The 27,354-nt window shown below is 41.7% G+C and overlaps 1 protein-coding gene across 4 annotated transcripts in view; it reads left to right on the forward strand.

Moving 5' to 3' along the window:
- Positions 1-27,354, forward strand: part of LOC122412877 (uncharacterized) — a 132,574-nt gene that overhangs the window by 22,005 nt on the left and 83,215 nt on the right. The window lies entirely within an intron of this gene.

The raw sequence follows: 27,354 nt of genomic DNA on the forward strand, positions 1-27,354 counted from the left end.
AGTCGCGCACTCCTCCCACGAGTTCACTGGCTCCACTTTTTCTCATTGTTCTTCGACTGAAATCATTTGCATCCGATCATTCGTTTCAATAAAATCGAATAAATTCCCTCCGTGATATTCCGCGCTCGATAATTTTCCTGACTTTTTCTACAATTTGTCTGATAAAATATTTTCGACGCGTCACGGCCAGTGCTGCTCGATGTTTGGAAAATTCGCTGTCAAAAGATGGATTCGCGAAAAGCGTCGAATGAAAAATTCCGTTCGTAATATCTCATGAATTTGTGCTCGCGAACATCGAAGCGCAACAAAATGAGTGGAGAGGGCGAAAATATGGTTCTGATGGCTTCCAGGATATCATTCCGCGACCCAAGAGGAATCCCCGTCTCCCGCGCGGTTTTCTCCGGAAACTTGGGATACGTTGCGAAACTACATGAAACCTAGTTTATATCGTTGAGAGTTTTCTATGGGAGCAAACTTATCCACCAAGTATTTTGATGTATTAAGAATTAAACTCAAAAGTGTAGATCATCTTGTGTCTCAGGACGATAATTACGCGCAAGAAAACCTCCCCAAGTTTGTGCGATCGCGTAAGCATTTCGAGAAACAAAAGAAAGTTTGAACCCGCGCGATCGCGGTCTACGTGAATTACACTTTCAAACTTTCATTTTGCTGCAACAAGGATCGCATTGGTTCAAGCGACATTCGTCAACGAAGGGGAATTGGAAAAAACGTATAATTTTTATCGACACTGTTCGTTGGTCCATTTTCAGTCTTCGCGTCTCTCAAAGGGTTTCGCGTATGTTTTTTCTGCGCTGTAATAAAAGAATAAGACGCAAGCGTTGCAAGCTCCTTTCGCCATTTCTCTTAACACCGGATGAAGAATTTAGCCTCGCGCTCGACGCGCGTCTCGGCTCTTCTTTTGCGTACGAAAATTTGTCCGTTGACATAAAATGGGAAACTCGGAGCACTTTGGGCCATGAGAAACGCATTAGCGTTCCATTATACATTTCATCCCTGGGCATAGGAACCACTTTATATCTTCACCCTGCGGAGCGGACTTTCTTCTTCATCTCTGGCGTCATCGCGCGCGTACCTCGTTCGACTATTTCAACGAGAAAAGTAGGTTGAACGTGAAAATGGGGCCAGAGCGTAGGAAGAGGAAGAACGGGCTGTTTGTAAGGGTCGAAGGACGAGAGAGGAAAAAGCTTCGAGGAAAGAAGTGCCTTTCAAGGTTCTGCTCTACATATGGAAAACATACGAGAGTCGGACGACGGATGAACGAACCGCAGCAGGGAAATTATATCATTCCCGAGGAAACCTTCTCATTAAAATAGACAAAAGACAATTCTTTAAATAACGATTCGATTAAAGTTGAACGAGAAAATTCTCACAAGATTAATAAAAAGAGTGACCGCAGCGGAGCGTCGCCGGGCCGAACAGTCGCATTTTCAACGAAGGAAAAGTAGTTGGTTTGATGCGTGTATAAAAAATATGATTGACCTGATGGAAGAGAGATGAGCCTCGAGACTCGCTTTAATAATGTTGAATTTTCTTTGAAGCATAACATTCTCTCATTGCAACTGTAAAAAGGGATACAAAACAATTGAGAACTGAAGAATCATGCAGAATTATTGTTCCGTTTGTGAGGTGGAACGAGAATGCAATTTGCGAAAGCAGCCTCGGATGCCGGTAATACGGAATTGGTGTATGCGGGCGAACGTTTCAGTTCCTCAAATCTCTGCGCCTCATCGTTCGTCTCCATCCGTGCTTTCTTCTCTCTGTCCCTGTACCCCCCTACTCTTTTACACTCCTCCCTTTCTCCCGTCGCTCGGCATCTTTCTCCTCTGATTATGGGATTCAATGTGAACTCGTGAGGATAAGTCGAAGCTCCCGCAAGGAATTTGAATTTTGCATACTTTCGCCTCTCCCCTCGTGCCCTTCCCTTAGTCTCTTTCTCTTACGACGATGTCATTCCGCTCGAGGTTCTCTACTCCCTTTGAGCTCAGTTCCGCATTTCTCTCGCGCGGTCTAAAAAAAAATCAACGGATTTCTTTATTTGCACTTGGATAGAGAAGTTGAAGTTTGCACCCCTCCCGGAGAAAGTTTTTTTGACTTTGGCGTTAACTCCAATTATTCGGCGCTCACCGCCGAGTTGCTTCTCGCAAAATCAAGATTAATGATCAGCCGAACCGCGAGCTGGAGTAAATATTTTCCCGTCTAATTTCATACGGAAATAAAGAAGGTTGGTGCTGGCAACATCGGAAAATGAATTTTGGCGTTACCGCGCGTTTTAACAAGTCATAAAAATCAATTAAAATATGTTTAGGATTGATTATTCAAAATAATTTGCAATTTATCTCATACAACTACATTATTATATCCCTCTCACTATGCCTGCACCGCAAACTCGCGATATTCGCCCTCCTTAAGAGGACCCTCCGAGTACCTTTGTATCGTAAAGTTTCGAATCGATCGAAAGTATCAAAACGAATCGATATTTGTTTGAATTAGCATCGATCGTGGTGGACGAGACACTCGCTTTGAATGGAATATTGAAAAATTAACGTCGTTCCATCTTGGCGCGTTGTTCGGTTTTCTCGGGCCATTAAGATCTCGCTAACTAGAATTTCCGGGACGAAAGCGCCATAGTGTTCGCTGCCGCGTCTTCCTCCTCCACTCCGCTCTTCGCTCCTCCGTCCTTTCATCCGCGTTCCTGTGTATATCTATTATCTATATTATCTATACACATACAGTACAATAGACACGGATACAAAGCTCCTTCGAGAGAAACCATTGTAAACAGAACCATTTGTCAGTTCGAGAGCGTGGAGAACAGGATCTCAGCGAGCTGTGCTATTGCTCGTTCACGTTGAAGCAGCCCGCACACCCTCCTCTTGGCGAATTCGATTCCCCGTTGTACCGAAATACCACCTACCAGCATTCTCTTCGACGCATATGTAGACATGCTCGCTCGTGGTCTACAAAACGCGGTTCAACATTATCTTACTTTTCCGGACACAGACGCGTGCTTGGTAGAATTTTAAAAGATAATATATTTTCCTCGTTAGCGTGCTCGCTCGAGCCATCATCGGGGTTTTTTTTCGGGGTATCGTGTTCCTCGAGCATCGATTCGTAAGCAACGACGAATGACATACGTTGAAAAGGAGCTTCGCGTCATCGGCGAATCATCGGAATTCTGTGAAATAAGGATCGACGAGATGGCGCGTTTAAAATTTAATTTCCCCTCTTCCGAAGAGGTCTTTTTGCATTTGATCCCGCCGCCACGGATTTCCGGTTGAAGGAAACAAACAACCGGTGACAAATAAATCGTCGGCGCAATTGGAGTTTTTCAAGCTTACGAGCTTAATTCAAGAAGATCGATGGTAATTGCGTACGTTGGGCTTTTTCACTCGGAGAAATCATGAAATCAGATAATTCAGGGGAGAGAGCGGTTCGCCTACGGTCCACCCTCGATCCCCGACACACGCGATGCACACAGCACGGATGTAGCTGTATACGAGCCGGGAGAACGCGAAGGGCGAGAGAAAGGGCGAGCAGGGGGCTTCGATAACTCTCCGGATGAATCTCTCCCGAAGTTTCGGAGGACGTTGATTGGTCGTAGACGAAAGCACGTACATCGATTAGTCGTGGACTACCCTCTCGCTTCGCCCTCGTCCTACTATACTGTCGCTCGGTGCTTTCAGCCGTGGTGTTCTCGTTCACGATATTTCTGTCTCGCTTTCTCTCTCTCTCTCTCTCTCTCCGTGCCACCGCCGGGATTCTCCGGGTATAGGGGCGTGGCGGCAACGCGAGAGAGAATCCACTAGACATACTCTTTTCCCTCGTACTTTTTCACAATGTGTGTATGTGCGCGCGTGTGTCTATGCTCTGCCGAAAAGCCTCGGCGCAGCTTGTACGTACTTCTGCTACTACAATTTCGTATCATACACCAACGAAAATGGGATTTTTTTTGTAATCCTCGACTCTCTCATTTCGGCCCGGACAAAGCCCTCTTATTTATGAAATTGCGAAAAAAATAAAAAAAATAAAAATAAAAGAAAAAAATCTTTTTTTTTTCCCCTCGTGCTTTCGAATCTGTGGACAAAAGGATAATTCTATCACCCATAATCCACACCTTTGTTCTTCGTCTCCTTTTTGTCTTTCGGTTTGGGCCGAGAAAATTTCGTTTATTCAAATATCACTGGTGCATCTCGTCGTGGCAATTCATTTCTTGGATATAGCGATGAAAAAAATGGTGTACTTTCCAATTGGGTCACATCGCGCCGTGGAATATTCTTCGATGGCTTTATATCTGTACGTAGTACATTCGAGAATCATCGGGGTTGAACGAATGTCGAAACCGCGAACACGCTCCGAGCAGTGAAATCGGTAGGTTTCGCGCTTCGGATTGTCGATTCGAGAGACCATTTCGTCCAGGCTCCTACGACGTACAGTCGAGCCCTACGTTTGCACAACCTCTTGTTTATTTCCACTTGGAAGTACATAGCCGCGTTCGAGAAACTCGAACCTCACCTCTGCTCCGTCGACCGAGATAATTCGCGAATTCTCCTGCTCTTCCCTCGACTCGTTTTGTTTCCAATACCGACTCGAATGAACGATCCGCTCCATTTATTCTCAAGCCTTCTTCTTATCCTCGTTCCCCCCTCTTTCTCATTTTTTGTCTCGGCAAACTTGCTCTTTTGCTTAAGAAAATAAAACGGATCGCAACACATATATTTTCCGTAATCGTCAGGCGTAGCACCGATGACGTTGCGATTTTACTATTGCCGTCTACGTTTCCGGTTATTGTTCAATTTCCACGGACATGAAAATTCGTTGACTATCATTTTTCTTGGATTTCTCAATAACGACAAAATGCCGGTCCTCGAACGTGCAGGTTTGTAAAAGATCGAGTGCAGCATCTCCGTTTTTTGGACTTGACGAGCAGAAAAATTAATCTCAACCGATCCCAGCATTATATTTTCGCGTGTAATACGGCTCGATGTAATTTTACTTTGAAATTCGTATTGCGCGCACTTCACTTACTTACCAAGGGGAGGGATGAGGTAAAAAAAGAAAACGACGTAATGGAAAACGAGCTTTTTCTTTGGCGTATTAGCCGTATAAACGAAGCGGGTGGCCACTGTTGCGTAAAATTCATGCTTTTTTTCCATCAATCTTACCAAACCTCGTTTACCTCGTTTACCTCGCTTCGATATACGTACTTGTACAAGTACCTTAACTCGCAGTCAAGTGTTCTTCGACCCTCCGGCTTACGTATTGCGTTACATTGTCAATTTTCCCTCCCCCTCCCTTTCACCCTCCCTCGCCCATTTTATTATCATTTCATATTGCAAATAGCTGAATGAATTGTTGTTATCGTTGCGAGGAATCTTGGGCAGCGCGACATATTTTTCTTGCTCGCAATTCATGAATTATTAATCATGATTTTTTTTTCATTTTTATTATATTCCTGGAGAGGCGAAGGAGAAACGTGCGGACGAATTCGTTCTCATATATTTTGTGTCACGAAGCCTAATTAATTCGAGTACGCATCTGCGAGAAGAAATAATCGTGGAATTAGCAAAGTCCATATGGAAATGAGAAATTTGTATATTTTCATAATCACAATGAATGATCGGATCGTTGATGAATTGGCGAATCGATCGTAAGATGTTGAGCGGTAATTGAATTTAATAATTAATCATCGAAACTGCTGGTCGAAGAAATACTGATAAATTGGGAAAGTGAGTTCGGAGATTAAACTCATCATCCGGCGTTAACTATGGTTCTCGATCGATCGTCAAAGTGTCGAGGATGACACAGCCTCCATGCCTCCTTAAGAGCTTCTCCAGGATCATTTGTGATTTTTGTGTATCCAGAGATGAAAGGTGACACGACGGTAAAGCCGGGAAACCAATTTGGCCTCATCGAACCATTCAAATGGATTCTGTTGACGCGAGACGGTGGCCCAGGCCTCATTATATAATCCAATAACGTTCCCTCCTCGGCTCCCTCAACGTCGCTCTTTTCTTTATTCACGTTACTCGCTCCCAATAATCTGCGGTATAAAATGTTGATCTTGTTAATGATTGTATCTCGAAGCAGTCACCGATCCGCTTGAGCCGAGCTCAACGTTATGATCGAATTTTTCGAGTGCAAGAAAATTGGGGAAGCTTCAACGAGAAATATTCTCCGGATGATCGGCGCGAATGAAACTTGTAAACGAGGCTCAATATATTTTCAAATAAGGGCGGATAACGAACTCTGAAATGTCCTCGGTCGGAGGTGCTCTTTCCAATAGTTGGTTCATGTGCTCGGAAAATTGTTCGTAAACGTTCGATTGTTTGAATGCATTCAAATTCGGTGGAGCTTCGCCTCGGACACTCTCCATTATATTTTCAGAATTAGGAATATCGATCGACGAATTTTCCTGTCCCGATGTTTTCACCGGCACAACGACGTCGCCCTTTGATTCCGGAGCCACATTTGCGATTTCTACGAGAAAAGGCGTGGCAGTGTACGAGGGATCGGTGCTCAATCGCATAATCGAATGATTTTTTTTTTCTATTCTCTCGACTAAAGTTCCGACGAGGTCAAAAATAATGTTCACCTATGGAATGGTCGATCGCCATGTCCGAGAACAGGGTATCGAAAACGCTGTCCGGCTTAACATCAGCGAAATCGAGCCCTTCGACTTCGGACATTAGTAGAACTTCAGCTAGAACTTCCGGCTCGGGCTTCGATTCCGTACTCTCGAGTAAACAGCTCTCCGGTATCGGCTCAATTTCTCTCAATAATTCTTGGAGTTTCGATTTGAGCATATTACGTCTCGCGTCGCTGGCGCAGGGCTTTCCTACTGCAGGATATTTTTGCCGCGTCGGACAACAAATTAATCGATATCTCATGGTTATTTCGATCAGCGTTTTAACAGTTAATACTTCCTAATGGCAGTATTTTTAGTGTCTTATTTTCCGGGTCACAAATTCGAGACTCGTGATCCAACAATAAATGGGCTTGAGCGGGTCATCAATGTCATGGACACAAAGGCCAGTAGTCAAGTTTCTCTGGTTCCACGAATGGACAATTATAATGCTGAATTGGAATAAAGGAAAATAGAGGAGGAAACGAGATGTCGATGATTTTCGTACCGTTCGATGGGGTGATCCACTTTTTTTTGTTTTCTTGAGAATCGGAATCGGTCGCACAGCTTGAAATTCCAACTCCGCAAGGAACTCTGACGTCAGCACTTCGCGCACACTCGACCGATCGATGAGAATCTTTTCTATTACTCCGAACGAGTTTTTTACTCTGTTTTTCCTCGGCGACGCTCCGTTTCCTAAAATATGTTTCAGAAACTGCAGTGTACGGTGATCGGTGCCTTCTGTTGAATGTAATAGTTTAAATGCGAGCACTTGGAATGAGCGATGACTATGAAATCTAACATTTTTATTTTTTTTATTTTTTCAATGATATATTTTTGTACAATGGTGTGTTGAAAATGGCACCCTTTGAATCGGCATTGACAACAAAACTAAAAGAGTTTTTATCCCAGTGACTTCATCCAAATGGCATTTTTGTGTTTTTTCGTAACTTTTTTCTTTTTCTTTTATAAACAATGTTCTACTGAAAAATCCACAAAATTTGTCGTTTTTTTTCTTCAAATGGTCGCCATTTTATTTATAAAGAATATTTCGAAAATCCCCCACGTCATGCGATTGCTAATAGCACATATTTTAAGAATCTCTTTGGTTTTTTGTCCTGAGATGTTCCATTTTTGAGATTGTTGTCAACGCCGATTCAAGGGGTGCCTCAAATTTTTTCTACTACTTCATTTATTTAAATCCATCCCACCAATTTTTATTTTTTTAAACAAACAAAAAACACACGAAATTCCAACGTTTACGCTGTTCATAGCCCTCAAAAGGGGCAAAGAATCAACGACGAAGGGAAATAGCAAAACTGTCTTTGCTATCAATTACGGTGGCAACTTCTTTTCATATTTTCAAGATTATTCGTTGGTTTACACCGCGTTCGCTAAAAAAGCCTCCCGTGAGATCTTGCTACGATACAAGGATAAATATATACATACAAATAGGCTCCTCCGGTGCAAAAGAAACAGAAAACGAAACTGTATAATAGCCTCAGGAGAAAACGAACTGAGCAGAAGAGGATTTACTTTTCGCCGGCGGTGTATTATTCAAGAAATATAACCGACGGCGCAAGGAGTTATGGAAGAAAAAAAAAATTCGTAATAATCGGAGGCGATGGTGTAGTAAAAAATAATGGATCAGATCCAAAACGGTCAAGGTCAAGTTAACACGAAATCGAGTTGATACGTATGTGAAACTAGTGTTTTCGGTCTACGTCACACAGCCAGGCCAGTCCTGTACAATTGATGAGAAGATGAGGATAAGCAAGAAACAATGGTGCCACTCGAGACCTGTATGATATATCTTATCTCCAAAGTGAGTTGTTAGTCACTCTTTAGGATCCTTTTTCTCGTCTCTTTCCTCGCTTCTTTTCTTATATTCTATCCTTTGTAACGACGAGTATCTCTGGGCCTCTTTTTTAACCCCGAACCCTCGCACTCCAAACGGCTCATTCCCCATGGAAAAGTTTTCTCGTTTACTTTACGAGGAATACGAGGATGGAAAATAAACGTAGACGATCGGTGATCCGTGCCTCATCTACTTTTCCTTTCCCTTTCCCTTCTCGATCTCGACACACTTTGCCCCCTCATCCCCTCCACACCATCGCCATTTGTTCATGCTCGTTTCAAATGATAAACGTAGAATAATATTTGTTCTCTCGTCATGCTCGGTTCCGGCTCGAAACAACGATCGATGCACATTTTCCAGGGCGATACGAAAGAAAATTGAATCTTTTGGATAACAACGAATGGAGGTGCAAAAAGAGATAAGTTAATATATGCCTGCATGGTGGCAGTGGGGCTGGAACTTCCGGTGGTTTTGCAGGGCATGTTGGTCCTCTTATCTTCGGTGACAAGGGTTTCGCGCAGGGGGCTCTTTTCCGATACTCCAGGGAAACGCAGCTCGTATCGCCTTCCGGAATTCCTCCTCGTTCCCTGTCCTTTGTCCTTTTGCATAGTTTCGCAACATCGATTTTCGGCTTTCGGTCGAAACTATCATTCCCCCACGCCGACATCTTCGAGCTGCTGATATTTCGTTTGAATCTATTCGTTGAATGCACTCTCTTCGTGTAGCAAAAAGTATATTGAAATATCACTGACTCACCTTTTATTTCAAAATTTATTGTGCGAAGCATTTAAAATCTCGTAGTTCTAACCTCGCCCGATCAGGGCTTCCATCCGTAATCTTTCCATCCTTTGACACTTGGTCCACGATTCAGGGGAGCCTCGAAGCAATCTACAAATCCGATCTAAATGGTTCTGCGTATTTCGGGAATTTCACATAAATAAAAAGCTCTCGCTCTCTCCTAAATACTTTCACGTGCTTTTGGATTTAAGATGCCAATTTGGACATATGCATGGAAAAAAATGAACGAAAAACACGAATATAAAGCGGTCAAAGACAAATGAAGGGACGTTATCATTTATTCCTCCTAAACAAAGGGCGTATTATCCCTCCCAGACCGAGGTCTATTTCACGTTCAAGGAAAATTATTCCCTTCATTATTTCATCTCAAAATACTTTCTAGTTTACGCATCCGTTTTGACATTTTAGTTTTTTTTGTTGGGAAATACGAATTTTTGAATGTTGGGTGCGCACAGCACCGGGTACTCAGGGGATAAAATCAGAAAAATTTACGAACGAATCCAGCACCTAACACCTTAAATACATCACACGAGCTTCCCTCCGAAAAGATATAACGTTTGGAGTATGGAAACCAAATGTGTATTCACTTTTCTTCTGCGATAACTAAAGCACGTTTTCACACAGCGCCAACTCAAACCCAAACACCATTTTCATATTGATATTTCGATGGGTAGAAGCAGTTTATCTCTTGGTTTAGGAGTATGTATGGTGCAATCTAACCTTACTTGATGGAACTGTAGGCAATTAGAACTCCGATCTTCCTGACGATGCAGTTTTATGGGGCCTGGAAGGGCGTGTCGCGTAGAAGCGACATACCGTCCGAAAGTGTGATTATGAAATAAGTTGCTCACCATGTAATTATCTTGGTAAAGAATCATCCGGTAATCTGGTGAGTCGAAGAGATGAAAATATGTCTAAAATCGTATAAAATGGCTCAATGGTGAAAGAGCTCGTTGTTACAATGAATTTGACCGACCGTCAACAACGGGATGCTTCGAAACGTCGGAAAAGCGTGTTGGCATAATGTTTTATATAAGTGCAGTATAATATAATGGAGTTGAAAGTGGTTGGGGAGGGATTCCGAGTCGTCGAGCCAGACGTGAGAGTATATATTCGGGGGAATGGAAGCTGCATGGAGAAAGAGAGAGCGGATGATGTTTAGGTGGCGGGATCGTTAGAAGCGATATTCCTTCCTCCATTAGGGAAATGAATTCCACCTTGTGGAATATAGAGATTGTTACAGAGGCGTTGTCACCTCCTTTGGCTTCGACCGAAACTTCTCAGTGGATATACAGCACCCTGGAACACGTACACACAAATACGATGTCACGTAAATATACATACTGATTTATAAATCCAAACTTATCTGGAGTTGCGACAGCGACTCGAAACAAGGATATTTGTAGAGAGTTCGTTACGGAAACTTCTCGCCACTCTCACCACCGCGTTTCCTATCGTTTCAACATTTTTTCTCGATTCCTTTTGTCATATTTCAATAAGCATGCCATTTTTAAGGTATTCCTTTCGCGTGACCGTATTTTTAGGCGAAGCTTCTGCTTCTGCCATTATTTAATATATGAATTATTGAAGAAAAAATGTGGTGATGATGGAATATCTCCTTAAGCACCCGTATAAATTTTACGATTTTTTAAGTTTTAATTCTTCATTGAATATTCGATAACCTGACCTGAAATTTGACGAATCTATTCGCATGCACTTTTACTTTACTGCAATTTAAAATTAGTTATTTACAGAATATTCGGGCTCGTGAAAGGAACACCTTAAGGATGTTCACGTTTTTCGAGCAAGGCTCATTCGCGTTGGATGTCCCCCCGCTTTTTTTCCTCCACTCCGAATTATACATTTTTTATGCAAAAAATATCAACTCGAGCAGAACGGTTGATAAATATATATGCCCGGATTTGCGAATCCAGTATTTATTGTATACGATAACAGTGGGATGTATAGACTTGAAGAAACAATACTCATCGTACAATGAGGCAATCGCATTAATTAGACGACCAAGTCGACGACTAATTTGACAAATGAATGCATCTGACAGCCGTCATATGTTTGACAGCTGCAGATGACCTTTCAGGGATCCCTCCCATTATCACTTCGATCGGTATAGTTATTGTTTATTGCCCGGGTAGCTCGGTTCGAATATTGATGACGAAGCACTCCACTAAGTATGTACTTATATAACATTCCCATATGTACATATGTAAATGTCCACTGGATTCTCGGAAATTGTACAAGTTCATACACAACGTGGTGGGAAATTTCAAGAGCCCTCGAAGCTCGTTACGTAGAAAAATATTAATACACAGCTTTGCTCGCGTTGATTTGGATTTTAATGAAAAGTTTCGCTTATACTTAGTGACTGAGAAAGCATAGAATGACGTTCGCATCCGGATTCATTCGTTTCTTTCGGCCTTTGAAACGAGTGCGGTGACGTAAGTCAGAGTACTTCATCCTTTATGCATAATTTTTCATGCAAATATTTCATGAATATTTTTTCGGAAGTATGGAATGGTTTTACCGAGACAATTGTGTTATCGGAATTTTTTCACACTCAATTTAATCCCTTTGGGTTAGTTCGGGTCTGGATGGTAGACGCGTTCAATTTCATTTTGAGGGAGAAAAGTGGAAAAATAATTTGAAGACTTTTTTCCTCCCTGACGAAAAAGCAGCCGAGGTTAGCGACGAAGTGAGAATAGAGTCGCGCGATAGGAGTGGTACACAAGAGAATGTGTTACTCCGATGTGAAAGCTCATCCCCGTGTCAAAGTTTCTGATGCAAGGAACAACGACCACGTGAAAGCTCAGGCACTCTGAATATTTTATGTTAATACACACCGAACGAGTCGACCCTTTTTCTCCGCCATGTTTGGCGTACACCAGTCGTTTTCTTCCATGGGCCGTTTCAATGAAAATTTCACTCGCAGCCTGAATTCAAGCTCGTTCTCTCGCAGCCTCTAAAAGCATTCGATCATTCGCCACGTGACTGAACATCGATGAATCCTTGAAAATTGGAATGCTGCGAATTTTTCAAATCATTGGTTATTGTCCTATAGGATCCATCAACATATTATTTTACATACATGAACCAAAAAGTCGTATGCGCAAGGACGAATTTTTACACGAGCAAATCCAAAGTCATCATTCACCATGAATTATGGGGCAAATGGATAACGGTCGTGAGTACAACCCTTTTAGCTGCAGTTCCATTTTCCTTCTTCGATAAACCCATTGATCTTTGGATATGCGTGAGCACACGTAAGCAAGCGTGCATGTTATCTGGGCTCCCAAGCGAGATTCAATCCGACATGAGAGCCCCATTGTGGTGCTTCTCCTTCTAGAGAATGGCGAGGTCACTCTGTGTGCTTCCGCTGCCCGTAACTTCTTACGATATATACGCAAACACGGGGCTTTTCAAATCGAGTAGAGACCTGAATTTCTTTCTCTCAACAATTCCATATTTTCTCCTCCTGCTTCCTGAAAAATCAAACTCGGAGGAGTAACAAAAACATTTTTTCCACGTTATGATTCATCAATTGTTTCATATCATCAGTCAGACTTGATCGTCTGGCCAAAAGTCAAAATCCCACAGGATTCAACGTTCCCTAAAATACACGTTTACAGAAAAATTGATTTCCAATCGTTCCCTGACCCACTTTTTCCCTTCATCAACGCAATTCAGCCGGGGCAAAGTTTTTAGAACACTATAATCATATATGGAAATGGATATCGTTGAAACGTTGACTGTTCCCGGGGGTAACGAGATCAACGAAAGACGGATTAAGAATGATTCAACGTTGTTTCAAAATTTCTACATCAGCGTACTTTTCACGATGTATTTCATGATTAAGCGAATATGTGAACTGTCAGATATATCGTATATATGCGAGCATAGAAAATGTTGGCGAGAAGATATGAGAGTGCAATGTTCTGGCCGCAGGGATTTAGTGAGAACGATGTAGCAGCGGGCATATGTGCTGAGAACGGTATAGGAACGTGAGCACTAGGACCAACACAGTCTGTCCGAATGGCCCGATAGATATAGGCAGTGCGCTGTGTTCGCGGAATCATCCAGTTTAAGGTACAATAACGTTATTATGCAAACGCGAACAGTAACGAGATGGCACGAAATATGTATGCGGAAGCAAGCTGACGTTTAAAAAAAAATAATAATAATAATCCTACCAAAATTGATACCGAATAGCAAATCGGTCAGTTATACGAGCTTTTCACAGTTGATCGCAAGCTTTTTACGGTAAGAGCTGCGCGGGAATCCGTCAGTGAAAAGACAAAATATTGGCTGATAACGTTTCGCAGGGGCTAATTAAGACGAGGAAGAATCTTCGGTTTTCCGACTGTAATATCCGCGAAGATTCGATTACGCTACGAAAATCTGAGCGAACTCTTCTAAAGTTCCGGGAAGCTCGTCAAACTTTCGATAGTTAAGAGGAAGTTAATGAAGTTCAAAGGGCGATAAAATTAATTGGCCTTCATAGCAAGATACGGAAAGTTTGAAGTAAAATTGGTTGCTTGGAAAGCCGAGATATGTTGGTTTATGTTAACTAGGAGATGTTGAGTTATTGACTATACTCGCATCAGCATGTACTGTGTGATTAAAGTGACCGATTTTCCTTCGTTAACTCGGCATCATATAGTGATTTTATTTTCAGAAAAACATGACTTTCGACTCGCAAATACCGACTCGCAAGCGTTGAACTCGAGTTTGCTGCTATTGTGCATCTACTCGTGAAATTTGCATTTTCTCCGCGTACTTGTGCGAGGATGAGAGGCAGCAAAAAAGACAACGAGAAAAGAAAATGAATGGAGCAAGAGCAGATAAAGAGGGAGCGAAGGAGAATGGAAGGATCGTTGGTTAGCCAGGATATTCTCAGCTGAGCCGATGATAGCCAGCACGTCGCCGGAGACGACGACTGGGATCTGCTGATGTATAGCTCGATCAAGCCCATAAATGTTCCTGAAGGAGCATGCAACCGTAGAGGGTTGACTAATCCAATCCGGTGCAACACAAACTCGCTTCCTGTCTTCTGCTTCAATGTTCCATGTTTCTCTCCAACACGTAAACATACTCGCTTCCTCACTCTTATGTCCATGGAGAACAATTACTCGCTCCGAGAAAGCTGACTGGCATTGCCAACTGCTGTCGAGCATCACGGAAGCCTCGGACACTTTGCTGCCTGCCATGACCTTTCAGCAAGGCCAACGCTTCGATTTGTAAGAGTCAAGCACCAGGTCACAATGAGCGATTGCCTTTGGAACTCTGCTTGAAAATTCTGCTGGAAAGATTTTTTTTAGACTCAATATCACGGAGCTTGGCTCGTTAAATGCGGAAAGATTTTTTCCGCCTCGAGACTTTGATCCTTGCGGAACGTGGTCGGAAATAACGTTTCGAGAAGACGGCTCAACTGAACCGTTTATTTGGGAAAATATTCCGTTTTTCATCGAGGGCAAAATTCGTTGTAATTGTTGTCATCGCTCTCGTCGGCGCAATGCTCGACCAATTCCATGCACCGAATTCAATGATGCATTCGTTCCATTAAAAATCTGTATCGCTGCATGAGTATTTACGACGAACTAGTTTATCTTCCGAATCATTATTTTAATGTTTAAAGTTCGCTTTATGAGAAATAAAGAGCCACGGCTGGTTCTCCTCAATTAGAACTGTATCAACCGAATGGTCCGCAACATCATGGCTGATGGTAAAGAAAGTACTTGAAACTGTTTTATCGACGAAGAAATTTACCATCCGCCAAGTTGAGGATTCTGTATGAGATATGGAGTTGTAATTGGGCTGAGACGACAGGGATGTTCCGCGAGGAATTATCATTCCGCATTTTTATCCAAGTGTATGCAAATACACTGAAAATTCAAGGTGAAAAAACAGTGGAATGATCGAGATAAAAGCGAAATACGAAGTAAACCCATTAGACGTATTCGGAATCTCCGGTCGGATTTCCAATAGGGAAAGTTTCCTCAGAAGTTTGGTGGAATTGTCTCTCCGTTGAAAAGTTGCAGGATAAACTTGTAGATGTACTCGCTGGAGGCTAACGAAAAAGAATTAGTTTTCGGCCGTAAGGATGGATTAGAAACACGTTGATCAATTTATTTCGATCCGATGAAATTACGCGTTATCAAATAACAGCGTCCGTAGCAGGCCCCCGCCACGCCCGAATGACAATTTATCTATTCGTTGTTCAATTATTTTCCGTATTCGCTGCGAGAATAACACTCCGACTCTCTTATTTTAATCAGATCCGTTTGGCTTGCAAATTTCGATATCGATCTTTTTCTGGACGCTTCGGCATACCGCGATCACCGGTTATCGAAGCGAGGACTCGCACAATCGTCTTAATTCGGCTTGTAGTCTCTTAGTTCGGTATACACTCGCGTTACGTCGCGGGGTTATGGGTAAAAGTGTTGAGTTCTCTCGCGGTATATCCGAGTGCGTTTAGCCTAGGTACACGATATTGATCGACGTACTGCTGCTACGCGCAACCCTCCCTATGTGTTTCTCGCTCTGCCTCGACGTTTTCTCTTCCGTCAGTTTTTTTTACAACTCTGCTCCCTCGCCATCCTTCTTTTTTCTCTCGGTTATGTCTTTGCTAGTCGTGTGGCGGCTCTAACGCAGCCTCCCTCTCGTCGCCGCGCTTCTTTCCATTTTTCCCTTTCTCACTTTCGAGTCTTCTATCCTCATTTTTTCTGTACTCTTTCTCCCCGTCGACGGATCCTCGATCTCGCTCCTTCTTCAACCATTTTTTCCTCCCTCCCGCTCGTCCCTGGCCGGTCTTCATCCGCATCTTATCGCTTCTTATTTCTTTTCCTTATAAAGGAGTTGGCGTTCTCCATCAACTATCTGCGACACTCCATGCTCGCACATACACAGCAATGGTGCTGGTCTCCTTCGCGAGCGAGCACGAAAACTAACATTTTTAATATTAGGATCGCGCTCCACGGATTTCCTCATTTTCCCCTCCTTTCATTTTCCACTCGTTGAGCCTCCCGCGATCCACGAATACGAGGCGGAATGGAGTTTACGTGTACGAGCCTCGATGAGGCCAAGTGAATTTTCCAAGAGCCTCATAATATTCCTGCGGGGTATATACTAATTCTGGATGAATATGATAAAATAACCGGATTTTCTGACTCTACGGTTGTTAAATGAGGATCGAGCGGAGAGTGCCTGGCTGGTCCAGTCCAACACGCTCAATTAGTAAAGCGTCGCATTAGTCGAAAGAAGATTACCTACGGTGAATTTTCACTAGTATGACATCGCGCACAATCTCCGCGGCGTTGAAAAAGTTCAGGAAAGATTATAAAGGGAATCATTGATGCGGAGTATTAAATCAGAAATCCAAAAGTTCTTTTTCATCGACTGGGACAATACTTTTGGCGGTACGAGGCGAATCGAATAATCAAGGAAGCAAACGAATAGTCTCATGATTACGGATGCTGGGGGGATTATGCTATTTTGGAATAGTACTGAGCGTAGGTAGGGGGTTTCGTGCGTCAAATTGTCCTTTTGAAAATGGACTCTGTAGGTCCGTACGTCAGATCTCTGTCCATTTAGCCTGATAACGGGTTCAGCCTGCGGTCCACGACAATTTGATGCGAGAGATGATTTTGATACAGTTACATACGTCTATACGTAGGCGCGTTTACACACACGAGTGAGTAAGAGTAAGCGACGTATGTGTGTAGACACGAGCACACGGCGAATGTATCCTCGGACATTGGAATAGAGAATTTGCCTATGGTCTAGAAACGTAATATCGAAGGACATGTCATTAGCAAAAACGATTTGGATATGGTACTCACTTCATCAACGAGATTGTGATGCAATTATTCTCTGCTGCCTTTCTCTCTATTCTGCGTTAAGGATGCTCGCTGGATCAACCGATAAAACCATTACGAATATGTCTCTCGCGTGAATTTACAGATATTATACTCCAAAATTGGCGTTTCATGAGTTTATTGAAAAAGGACTTTGGTCCACGTGGAATATCCTCGGAATTCCCTTTCGATAAATTAATCGGAATGTTCGAATTCGATTTAAAATGGGTTCGAGGAATTCAGGCGTATTTCCTTCGAGTATTGCTTGAACATTATGCATAATTGTGGGATGAAATGTTTTTCATTATTGACGGAAGATTATTTTCGGTAAATGTTAATATTTACGGTGAGCGCAGTCGAGAATACACGAATTTTCTTGAACTATTTTACGGAGACAGTACCGCTGAGTTTAATCAACTTTAACGAGAATTAAATGACCTATGTAAATATACTTAAGTCGAGTTTCTTTTTGTCACAGTATAATGGCGTTTTTGTGAGGATATTGTATACTTTTTACCTTATGTTTTTCATGAAAGTAACGAGGTTGGAGAGCTGCGCGGTCACGGGCGAGGAGGGATAAAGGAGAGAGTCCAAGGCTCGTGCAACTCGAGTCTTCTTCCTTTCTGTATCGTATATGATAGTGTGTCTATGTGTATGTAAGAATTTCTGTGTGTTGGATAGGGCAGTGAGAAAAAACACAGAGCTTCGTGTTTTTCTGGTTTCCATCAGACTGTTCTCTCTTTTTTTACTTCCAGTCACGTACAACTTCATTCGGTAGCTCTCTCTCTCTCTCTCCTCATACATCCGGTGTGGTCAACGTACCTGTCGCTTATCAATATGTACGAAAGCTCGACGGGTATGTTTTTCCTGCCGCTGGGAAGGTGTGTGTAATTCAAAAACGAAAAGTACACAATCGTGACGGTAAAATTTCTTTTACTTGATTTAACAAACAGGTAAACACGAAGCAAAGGAGAGGTTTTCACGCTCCTCCGACGCGATTATTTCGCTGGATTTTCTCAAAGTACAAAAGTTTTTGAAATGGCTGATATCCGAATGAACGGAGCACTCATATTTTCTCTAACGTTTGATCAAACTGTTGACTGATATTTTTCGTTTACAAATTTCAGTGGGTTTAAATTTTACACTTTCTTCGAGTAACATTGATACACGGAAAAAACGGATTCGTTTCGAACAGTGAGAAATATATTATTTTTCAAGAATTTTCAAAGTGTTTAGCCACTGATTACAAACAGCATAGTATTTTTTGTATTTTTCTATTTTTCATCCCTTTCAATTTTAACCCTAGAACGCATGACTGGGGTGTGAGCTCACCCCACGCGAACTTCAAACTACGCTCCCGTCCTAACAAGCGACATTATCGACTGATTATCGACGGATTTTTTTATATATAAATTCAATTGAAATTAGTTTTATCGTACATCATTCTTTTCGTTATAAAAAAACGAAGAAAATGGTGTAGGATAAAGTCAGTTTAGCATCGTAGGACCGGATTTATAAGCAGAAAAAGAGTGGGGTGCGTTCAAACCCCGGTCATGAGGTTGAGGGTATGAAAAAAGGCACATGAGGTGTAGGGTTAAACAGCTTCATGTGAATGGCAAAAAGTGATGCACGTGAGAACTATATTTCGTTTTGTTTTCGAGTGTTATTCATCGTGTCGGACTAGCACTTACTGATAAGTGGAAATGAATTATAAATCACAAATTTTCACTGTCAGCATAGTAAATTCTATGATAAATACACGAATGTGCACCAAACACGTGTGACATTTTACCATACATATAGTTTTTTTATTCAGGATTGCTCGAGCATAATTTACAATATAAACATTTGAAGTGACTGAAACAAAAAGACTCCAGAATCTTTTGAATAAAAGGTGTGGGTATTGGTTTTTTTTACTATGGTGGATAGAACAATTCTTATTACTGCTGTTCGAGTTAATGCTGCATTCCAATACGTATACCCCGAGATACTAGGTTCCTAGTACTTTCCTCTAGAATTTTCGGCCTCGTATTCTCCGTGTAGTTAGGTTCATTCATACCTCTTGTGTCAATGAATTATGCTGGTAACTTTTCATTTCCAATAATGAACGTTAGTCGAACGACAATTGTCATTTTAAGAGAGAAACCTCAAAATTTTGTTACACGAGTTTTAAATTCCTTTCATCCCATCTTTTTATATTTAATTCTGTTCCTTTTGTCTTTTTTTTTTCAACTTCATCACGGATGTTTCGTCTGCTCGTATTCACGCTTATTCACAATTATTCGCAAGCTGATGGGCGTGAAAAACACAAGAGGGTGGAAGAGCAATGGGCGAGCGAGTGGCGCAGGCAGAAGGGTGCGTGGAGAAAATTTAGCAAGGGACAAAAAGCGAGGAAAAAAAATGAAGGGATGAAAGAAGAACGGAACGGAGTACACGGAGATACGGAGTTAAATGAGGCCGTGGCACATTCGTTTTTCGTAGAAAAGTGTGCGCTTCAGCGACTCGTTCTTAACAGCCATTAGCATGGATCTGGAGAGTCTCTTCTGTTCACACACACACACACACACAAGAATGACTTATACCTACATACGGGATGATACAGCTACGAATCGTAAAATGAAAATTATTTTCGCTCAAAGTTTTTTGAGCGAAAAAGCTTTAAATGTAAGAGCCCTCGTGTCAAAAGAATCTCTCGCACGATTTCTTTTCATCACCGGAAATAAGTTAAACAATGAGAACATTTTGGACTGATTCTTTGCACGTGAGAACGCACCATGTCAGATAATAGATTTTTTCACAAATTGTGGGATCTGATTCCGGTATAAATCACTCGAAAAGCCTCAAACAATTGAATCCTTTATATATACATATCTTATATTAGCAGCAGCAGCAGCATTAATATAATTATATATTTATAATAAAATCGATAATATCTAAAGGTTGATTCAACGATTCGCTGAATCCCAATGATTTTATGCTCCATTAGAGCACCCCTTGTTTGCCATTCGACACAATAATAATAACCTGAACAAAATTCGTTGCTAAAGGTATAAATGCACGTGCGAGCGCTTATTAACGGCTGGTCGAGCATCCTGTTCGTTCCACTTTGTGCATAGATCCCTCGCGGTATTTCTCATTATACCGAGTGAAATTGATATTTTAACAGTATTTGATGTCACTGAATCATGGATAATACTTCTTTTGTGCAGGCGAACAAATTATTGTTGGTTCACTTGAATGAGAGTTGATTTTTTTTTCCATCCAAGTATCCGGATTAATCAACAACTGTAAAAAAATTCAAATTCCATCAACATTTTCGACGAAATAGAAATAGAAAATCCGATGATCCATGAGACTTCGATTTCCATTCTTCTTTCTAGTTCTCTTGCCTTCTCTCGTTGTCAATAGCCAACAAAATGGAGAGTGTACACAGCTCGAGATAAGATTCACCCTTGCGAAGCGACGCAACAACAAGAGCTCAGTTGCAAAGTTTTTAATGGCGCGAGCTGCTCAGTTTCCTTTTCGACTACGCGCTGGATTTTTCCTTCATATATTTCCTCTTTGTTCGAAAATCTTTTCGGTACGCGTATATTTGATACCGAAAAGCTTTTTCGTTCCGACGACTAGCCTCCTCCCCCCCCCCCTTTCCTGTACGTGCATATTCATATATTCGGAATACGAGTTCCCTCCATGTTTTATCTTGTTTTCCTGGCTCTCTTGTCGTTTCGTTATATGTTTTCGTTGTATAGTTGAAAAACGTTATCGTCGAGTGTTCAATTGAAATCACCGAAGACAAATCTCAACAAATTTTCCGTAGTTTTCCCACCTCGAATAAAAAATATCGAGACAAAGTTCATTCGCTCATGAATTTTCTCATCATTATTGTTGCCTCAATCTTATTATACAACAAAACAAGATTGAAAAAAATGGAGATTTGCTATGAAAAAAAAAAAAAAAAACACTAAAACAAGATACCAACAGCGTTTCCAACAGAAGATCTCTCGCAGACAACTGGCGAAAAACCGTTCTTAGTACGCCTTACAAAATTACACTGAGACGGACTAAATATAAGCTCCGAAATTGCACACGTTCATATCTGAAAGGACTCACACCAGATGACTTCCGACCGTACGAAAAGCCAGCGGCAAAACATAATATACTTTGCCCAATAACGGGACTTAAGAGGATGGATCAATCGGTATATCGCAACCGTGAATGCGAGAGAGATTGCTGCAAATTTCGAAATCAAAATTCTTTGACACAGTTTGACCGATCAAAAAAAGGCTCTGTCGGTCAAACCGTGTCAGAGAATTTCAATTTCAAAAATTCCAAGTGAGGTTAGTCGACTGATCCATACTCTTAATCACTAACACTCACTACGTGTCAAACCTCACCTCGTTATGTAAACACTCACTTATCCACCCAATCTTATTAGTACTGAGGAAAATGATGTCGAAACACCGACACCAATACAAACAAGTCGAAAGATAACAAGACCTAACACCTATATCTATATACAACTAAAAAATGAATACATAAAAAAAAATAAAACTAAAAAACTACGAAAAAAATACTTCCCATACCATAGCAGTCTAGAGATCCTAGGCACAAGAAATCTAGCATGTACATATTGTACATGTAATAAATCAAAATGATAATAAATAAAAAAAACACGTATACTGTGATTCTTCGTTACACAAATTCATTATATCAATATTTGTTTTTCTTTCAAATGAAAATGGTTGTGAATGCATATGACGGGAGTGACTGCGCGAGGTGTTGAGAAGAATTGGAAAGGCCTTTGAAATAGCACGTCTTATTCCGTTGTACGGATCCGTTGTACCTTCCACCCTTACCCTGTGGAATTGGAAAGGTTGATGGTTGGAAATGGCGGAGGTTAGGGAAGCCGAGAGTGTCGAGGGAGATGGGCACGTGTTATATAAACAGGCATTTCCTGATAGCTACACCGAATGCTCTTAAGGGGGTCGCTTTCCAGTCTTTCGCTTTCCGTCTCCCTCGCTTGCTCGCTTTGTAGCACACAACACCGGCGGAATATGTGTGGCTAGAATAGCACGGTATTGCGTAAGGAAGTTATACACCAGCTTGAAATACCGAAGCTCCTTAATTAATTAGCGCTAATTAACAAACGTGCCTGAGTACCTTGCAGACCTCTCTCCCCCTCTCGTCCGTTCCCGCATTGGTTAAGTCCGTTTGTATACAAGCTGGATGTTATACGCAAAGGTCTCTTGGATCTGGCGCGAGTTCTCTCCCGTGGCCTTTGTCCCGCCCTATACTCGTTCACTCGGCCGTTCACGTCGTCATCGCTGCCGTTGCTGCGTCGTCTCCGTCGACGTCCCCGTTGTTTGTACACCTACTGACGTATTCAGGCGAACCTCTCCCGGGACAATCTCATTGCGTCCGCTTTTAAATCTATAGCCAACTCACTATCAAGCGGATACTACGAAGCTTCGATTATTCGTCCTTGAGAAGCAGGATTGCATGCGTCACGATACTGCTCCGCTATCAAAATTAAACTCTCTCTAATACGAGAGAAATTATAATTATTTCTATCATCACGATCAATCGTATGGTTTCATTGTTTTTTGTTTTTTTCATTTCGCACACACTGCAGGTCCTGCGGACATTTGTCCCAGTTGGCAAATTGCCTTGTATCATCGTATCCTTCTCTTGTGATAGATCTCGGTTCTCTTTCTTCAGTTACGGGTACGCCTCGTTGCGCCTGGCACGTTCATCATCCACCTTGTGAAAGTCAATGTGACGGTGAACAACGAAGGTCGTGAATCACTGATTCGATATTCTCGCTCCCTCTCTCTCTGTACATCCCTCATTGCTATTGGTATCATGCGCAAGGGAGCTTGGCGAGATTTGGACGATTCAATGAATTTACTAAAACTTGAACCCAATTTCTAGCCGAAGCGTTTCTATTGAAGATTTACCATTTTGTAGATATGTGTGTGAAAATGAATTATATTTTGGAGCACTCTGTCGGGTATTCCGGAGAAGATCGAGCGAAAAATCTATATTTGTAGCGTGACGTCTTATCATAATTTTTGTGTAGCTTAATTGAGCAAATGAAGAAGACCGAGGCGAGCTTAAAATATCGTGGAATCGAATGAATCGTAAAACTCCAGGTTGACTGGCCCGATGAAAATGCTTTTTAGGATATTTATATTCATGCCGAAGTGCTAGATAATCTACCTATATGAATCATTAATTATAAAATTGAACGTTTCTTTTCGCGTTTTATTCGAGTCGTTTTCGTGATATTTTTCCTCCTCGCTATATTAATGTTTCTCGAAACATCCATCCACTCTTTTACAGTACTTGCAATTCCACAAAGTGGTGCTCTATCCGAACGACTTTGTGCTTTCTTGACGTCCAAGCTTTAGCGCCGTAATGCTGCACCAAAATACCTTTATAACTCTCGCTCTCCGTCCCCCGACTTCTTACCTACCACCATTTTGACCATTTTGACCATTTCTCCTACTCTCCCACTCAGTCTTTCTTTCTCCACCCTTAGACGTGTCTTTTTGGCCTTCCGTGCCTGCTTTCAGAGTCCGAAGAGTCAATTCCGGACGAGGTTCACTCCTTTTTATACAGAGTCATATCGCTTTTTTCGCCACGTACCGTAAAACAGTTGGACGTTATACCTCCATCCGTAATCCCTGGACGGATACCAGCCCGCTTTTTCTCATCTGCGGAACGAGCGTCTCTTTCAAGTAATCCGATTCAAGTGGCGCATACGCCAAAAGTTCAAAAAATCCTATCAGAACTGTCAAATTCGCAAAATCACAAAATCTCTCATTTTATCAACCTAAGCTGCTCCTAACGAGTAACTTCTTTCAGCGCAGTAATTCACAGTTTGCCATAAGCAATATTGGGCAGGGTGTCAAGTCTACATCGGGCAACTCGACATTGTATCATTGAATGTTGAAACTTTCCAAGTGTAGTAAGTATACAAGCGCGTTAACCCTCCATCGGGGCGAGTCCCGATCGTAGCAACCCGCCATTTCCTCGACTGTTATATTATGTGCTCGTATTTTTCGCCCACTGTACTTTTCGCACGGAACCGCTCGTAGTGGACGAAAATCTTTGAAACGTGTCCATCTTTATATATGTACCAGATGCCCGTTTCGTCAGCTCGCAAGTTTATTGACAGATTTCTAATAGAATCATTTCCAGTGTGATTTTATCACTTAATAATGCTACGAGCAAATGCTCATAAGAATTATGATAGATCTCTCTATAGTCTTTTGAAATGATGATTCTTCATAACGTAGCGATAAGCATTCTGACTTCATAAATTATTAGCTTCTTAAAACAATCTGAAAAAAATCCATCTCATTACGCTTGGTATATATTTATTGGGGTGTCTAAAAAAAATGTTTTTTTTTTTAGTACTGCATGCTAGTCAAATGAGTGCTAAATTTTCAAAACGCTTTTAGACAAAGTCAGAATGCTTGTCGCTACGTTATGAAGAATCATTATTTCAAAAGATTATAGTCGAGGAAATGTCGGGTTACTACGATCGAGACTCGCCCCGATGAAGGGTTGACGCGCTTGTGTACTTGCTACACTTGGACAGTTTCAACGATGGAAAGATTGACTACAGAGATGACATAATGTCGAGTTGCCCGATGTAGACTTGACACCCTGCCCAATGTTGTTTTGACAGCCTTGCTCGTTGATAACGTTTGAAAAGTTACATTACCGACTTTTTCACCTTTTTTCGTAATGTTATGTTCACTCGCTCATATGGAAAAATCGAGATAAAGAATTGGGGTTTCTATCACAGTGAGAGCCTGTTCGAAAAACAACACAATATTCGTTTCATTAATCACTCAATTAATGGTAGTTTACTTTTGAAAGTTGAAAGTTGTTTCTAGCAGCGGTTCCTTATCCCGTTGGGGATGGGGTGCGCGCGTAACTGGTCGTGTTAAGAAGTCACCGCTCCTTCAAAAAAAAAAATTAGGCAACCTCAACGCGATCTCGTCAACCAGTTCATTTTTCCACAAACAGTGGTGAATAATTATATTTTTCAACGTTTCGTCTGACTGGTTCTAATGCTAACTCCACTTGTTATGTTTTAAAATATCGGGGTGAATTCGCAGTTTGAGAGTAAGAATACAACACGTTCATGCACCACACCACTAGAGAAAAATAGGAATGTGATGTTTCGTTGCAGCCAAACACGTCCGGTCTCTTTTACGAGCGAATTTACGCGATCCCCGATTCAAACCTCATTTCGTTTTTATCGACTCTTTCCTCCGATCATCCCATTCTCCATCCATAGATCTACCCCTTTGCTATCGTATACATCCGCTCCGCAGGATGACGCGCTCGAATAAGTACGTATATTTGACTGTAATGCTTCGGCAATAACATCTCTCAATGCTCCAAAGTGTAAAGCATTGTTCGTTGTCAGTATTATCTTCTATGGCAAACGATCTTCCAAATGGACTCGAAATCATTTTCGCCTTATGTCTTTATGGGTTTTGTAGATGCCATTCTATTCGGATGTTGAGTGTCGCAAAAAAATGTCCGATGTGCTAAACTTTCCTTTGATAAGGAACTATTTTGAGGTATTTTCTGAGCATACAAAGGACTCAACGAGCCGAGGGTCAGTGAGTTTTCGATTTTTAGCTTGGATCGAAGCCCTCGAACTATCATTTTTCATCGTACACCCCGACTCCCTTGGTACACAGGAACAGCAATAGGGACAGAGAACACGGAAGATTAGATTCGATTTATTATTATGCTTCGGTTATACTGTACGGTAAACGTGAGAACAGAGTAGGAGGAATCGTCCAATTGAAATCCGTTTGTTCGCGCGTGATAATTTCCGCCTCGAAAGAAATGCAAATTTTTATCACATCAAGCTCCATCGGTTTTTCTCTGTTAATATTGAATACGATTTTCCGACAACTTTCTCTTCGCAATTGTACAGTATTTATTCCCTTCCAATATTTATTCCAGCGATGAACGCTCCGCTATTCCGTTTTGCATAATTCTCTTTCTTTTTGTTGTCATGCCCGGATAGCCTCATGAATATTCTTCTGTGCGTGGATACTTCTTTGATCCCTCGACAGAGACAGGATGAATCGAAATTTTCGAGGTTTCGCAACAACGAAAAGAAGAAGAGACTTTTCAGTGGAGAGTGTGTTGCTGGACTTCTGCTACTTTCAATAGCAGGGGAGCTGTAAATTCGTGCGTTTTAAAAAATATATTTTGTCTTTATATATAGAATTTCGTGAACCACCGAATACTGTGAAACTCCCGATGACGTCTCTTCGCAGACGCTTTGAGCGTGGAAACGTTATACGAGAATGAGACGGAGTTATCGAACGTTGGAATCAGCCTTAAACCACCCTCGATACGCGGATTCCCTACATGGGAGTTTCTCACAAAAGAGCGAGCTACGAAAACGCCAACGGAGACCGAGGAAGCGTCGCTAGTGGGGCCGGTGCGGTGAGCATGAGCTTTCACGCCAGCTGAGAGGAAGTTGATAAAGCTCTTGGCAAGTCCCATTGGAGAAAGCTTTGCCTCCGGCAGTATCGGACTTTTCCACTGGAAAATTCGCCCTCTTCGGCTTTACTTCCATTCCACAAACGGCAAGCTCCAAAATATTTCACGTTTTTCGCTCATCTCGCGAGATCACATTTCAAATCTTGACCATTTTTTCTGGATACCCCCTTCGCGGCAGTGATATCACGTCGGGAGATAATAACTTTGTATATTTATTTGTCTAGACAGTTATTGGACTCGAAGTTCCAATTTTTCGCAATGCCAGCCGTTGCCTTTGGGTTTTCTATTTAAACTTGAGCTATCCGAGCCCAGGTTTTTTAATATTCATTTCTCTACGTCCAGTACTATTTACCGAAGCAATGTTTTGTTCCGCAAAAATAAGTCAAAATAGGCTCGCTACGCATATTTTTCGTAATTTCCTCAAAGGAGTAAAAGAGTTTCTACATTTTTTTCTTATTGTTTTTCGATGTACGTATAAAAGAATAATGAAAAAAAGCCTCAAATGTATCAGTCTCCAATGTTTCTATATTTCAATTCCGGTTTAATCCTGTCCAAATGTTTTGCTCATCTCTGGCAAAAATAAAAGTTTTTCGTATTCCCTAACGTAGATCAAACTCGTTCGAGAAAGCTAGTGATCAAAG

Source organism: Venturia canescens, chromosome 7 (genome assembly GCF_019457755.1).
Source record: "Venturia canescens isolate UGA chromosome 7, ASM1945775v1, whole genome shotgun sequence".
Classification (NCBI taxonomy): domain Eukaryota; kingdom Metazoa; phylum Arthropoda; class Insecta; order Hymenoptera; family Ichneumonidae; genus Venturia; species Venturia canescens.